The following is a 4,316-nucleotide window of genomic DNA, read 5'->3' on the forward strand; positions in this document are numbered from 1 at the left end:
TGACCCAGTAACACCGACTGAGACAAGGGACACGGTATTTAATTCACTGACCCAGTAATACCGACTGAGACAAGGGACACGGTATTTAATTCACTGACCCAGTAACACCGACTGAGACAAGGGACACGCTATTTGATTCACTGACCCTGTAACACCGACTGAGACAAGGGACACGGTATTTAATTTACTGACCCAGTGACACCGACTGAGACAAGGGACACGGTATTTAATTCACTGACCCAGTGATACCGACTGAGAGAAGGGACACGGTATTTAATTCACTGATCCAGTAATACCGACTGGGACAAGGTATTTAATTCACTGAAGCAGTAATACCGACTGAGACAAGGGACACGGTATTTAATTCACTGACCCAGTAACACCGACTGAGAAAAGGGACACGGTATTTAATTCACTGACCCAGTAACACCGACTGAGACAAGGGACACGGTATTTAATTCACTGACCCAGTAATACCGACTGAGACAAGGGACACGGTATTTAATTCACTGACCCAGTAATACCGACTGAGACAAGGGACACGGTATTTAATTCACTGACCCAGTAACACCGACTGAGACAAGGGACACGGTATTTAATTCACTGACCCAGTAATACCGACTGAGACAAGGGACACGGTATTTAATTCACTGACCCAGTAACAACGAATGAGACAAGGGACACGGTATTTAATTCACTGACCCAGTGACACCGACTGAGACAAGGGACACGGTATTTAATTCACTGACCCAGTAACACCGACTGAGACAAGGGACACGGTATTTAATTCACTGACCCAGTAATACCGACTGAGACAAGGGACACGGTATTTAATTCACTGACCCAGTAACACGGACTGAGACAAGGGACACGGTATTTAATTCACTGACCCATTAACACCGACTGAGACAAGGGACACGGTATTTAATTCACTGACCCAGTAACACTGACTGAGACAAGGGACACGGTATTTAATTCACTGACCCAGTAACACCGACTAAGACAACGAACACGGTCTTTAATTCACTGACCCAGTAACACCGACTGAGAAAAGGGACACGGTATTTAATTCACTGACCCAGTAACACCGACTGAGACAAGGGACACGGTATTTAATTCACTGACCCAGTAACACCGACTGAGACCAGGGACACGGTATTTAATTCACTGACCCAGTAACACCGACTGAGACCAGGGACACGGTGTTTAATTCACTGACCCAGTAATACCGACTGACACTAGGGACACGGTATTTAATTCACTGACCCAGTAACACCGACTGAGAAAAGGGACACGGTATTTAATTCACTGACCCAGTGACACCGACTGAGACAAGGGACACGGTATTTAATTCACTGACCCAGTAACACCGACTGAGACAAGGGACACGGTATTTAATTCACTGACCCAGTAATACCGACTGAGACAAGGGACACGGTATTTAATTCACTGACCCAGTAACACCGACTGAGACAAGGGACACGCTATTTGATTCACTGACCCTGTAACACCGACTGAGACAAGGGACACGGTATTTAATTTACTGACCCAGTGACACCGACTGAGACAAGGGACACGGTATTTAATTCACTGACCCAGTGATACCGACTGAGAGAAGGGACACGGTATTTAATTCACTGATCCAGTAATACCGACTGGGACAAGGTATTTAATTCACTGAAGCAGTAATACCGACTGAGACAAGGGACACGGTATTTAATTCACTGACCCAGTAACACCGACTGAGAAAAGGGACACGGTATTTAATTCACTGACCCAGTAACACCGACTGAGACAAGGGACACGGTATTTAATTCACTGACCCAGTAATACCGACTGAGACAAGGGACACGGTATTTAATTCACTGACCCAGTAATACCGACTGAGACAAGGGACACGGTATTTAATTCACTGACCCAGTAACACCGACTGAGACAAGGGACACGGTATTTAATTCACTGACCCAGTAATACCGACTGAGACAAGGGACACGGTATTTAATTCACTGACCCAGTAACAACGAATGAGACAAGGGACACGGTATTTAATTCACTGACCCAGTGACACCGACTGAGACAAGGGACACGGTATTTAATTCACTGACCCAGTAACACCGACTGAGACAAGGGACACGGTATTTAATTCACTGACCCAGTAATACCGACTGAGACAAGGGACACGGTATTTAATTCACTGACCCAGTAACACGGACTGAGACAAGGGACACGGTATTTAATTCACTGACCCATTAACACCGACTGAGACAAGGGACACGGTATTTAATTCACTGACCCAGTAACACGGACTGAGACAAGGGACACGGTATTTAATTCACTGACCCAGTAACACCGACTAAGACAACGAACACGGTCTTTAATTCACTGACCCAGTAACACCGACTGAGAAAAGGGACACGGTATTTAATTCACTGACCCAGTAACACCGACTGAGACAAGGGACACGGTATTTAATTCACTGACCCAGTAACACCGACTGAGACCAGGGACACGGTATTTAATTCACTGACCCAGTAACACCGACTGAGACCAGGGACACGGTGTTTAATTCACTGACCCAGTAATACCGACTGACACTAGGGACACGGTATTTAATTCACTGACCCAGTAACACCGACTGAGAAAAGGGACACGGTATTTAATTCACTGACCCAGTGACACCGACTGAGACAAGGGACACGGTATTTAATTCACTGACCCAGTAACACCGACTGAGACAAGGGACACGGTATTTAATTCACTGACCCAGTAACACCGACTGAGACAAGGGACACGGTATTTAATTCACCGACCCAGTAACACCGACTGAGACATGGGACACGGTATTTAATTCACTGACCCAGTAACACCGACTGAGACAAGGGACACGGTATTTAATTCACTGACCCAGTGATACCGACTGAGACAAGGGACACGGTATTTAATTCACTGACCAAGTAACACCGACTGAGACAAGGGACACGGTATTTAATTCACTGACCCAGTAACACCGACTGAGACAAGGGACACGGTATTTAATTCACTGACCCAGTAACACCGACTAAGACAAGGAACACGGTCTTTAATTCACTGACCCAGTAACACCGACTGAGAAAAGGGACACGGTATTTAATTCACTGACCCAGTAACACCGACTGAGACAAGGGACACGGTATTTAATTCACTGACCCAGTAACACCGACTGAGACATGGGACACGGTATTTAATTCACTGACCCAGTAACACCGACTGAGACCAGGGACACGGTATTTAATTCACTGACCCAGTAATACCGACTGACACTAGGGACACGGTATTTAATTCACTGACCCATTAACACCGACTGAGACAAGGGACACGGTATTTAATTCACTGACCCAGTGACACCTACTGAGACAAGGGACACGGTATTTAATTCACTGACCCAGTGACACCGAGTGAGACATGGGACACGGTATTTAATTCACTGACCCAGTAATACCAACTGAGACATGGGACACGGTATTTAATTCACTAACCCAGTAACACCGACTGAGACAAGGGACACGGTATTTAATTCACTGACCCAGTAACACCGACTGAGACAAGGGACACGGTATTTAATTCACTGACCCAGTAACACCGACTGAGACAAGGGACACGGTATTTAATTCACTGACCCAGTAACACCGACTGAGACAAGGGACACGGTACTTAATTCACCGACCCAGTAACACCGATTGAGACAAGGGACACGGTATTTAATTCACTGACCCAGTAACACTGACTGAGACAAGGGACACGGTATTTAATTCACTGACCCAGTGATACCGACTGAGACAAGGGACACGGTATTTAATTCACTGACCAAGTAACACCGACTGAGACAAGGGACACGGTATTTAATTCACTGACCCAGTAACACCGACTGAGACAAGGGACACGGTATTTAATTCACTGACCCAGTAACACCGACTAAGACAAGGAACACGGTCTTTAATTCACTGACCCAGTAACACCGACTGAGAAAAGGGACACGGTATTTAATTCACTGACCCAGTAACACCGACTGAGACAAGGGACACGGTATTTAATTCACTGACCCAGTAACACCGACTGAGACCAGGGACACGGTATTTAATTCACTGACCCAGTAACACCGACTGAGACCAGGGACACGGTGTTTAATTCACTGACCCAGTAATACTGACTGACACTAGGGACACGGTATTTAATTCACTGACCCATTAACACCGACTGAGACAAGGGACACGGTATTTAATTCACTGACCCAGTGACACCTACTGAGACAAGGGACACGGTATTTAATTCACTGACCC

The sequence above is a fragment of the Cetorhinus maximus genome, unplaced genomic scaffold, assembly GCF_964194155.1.
Source record: "Cetorhinus maximus unplaced genomic scaffold, sCetMax3.hap1.1 HAP1_SCAFFOLD_394, whole genome shotgun sequence".
NCBI lineage: Eukaryota > Metazoa > Chordata > Chondrichthyes > Lamniformes > Cetorhinidae > Cetorhinus > Cetorhinus maximus.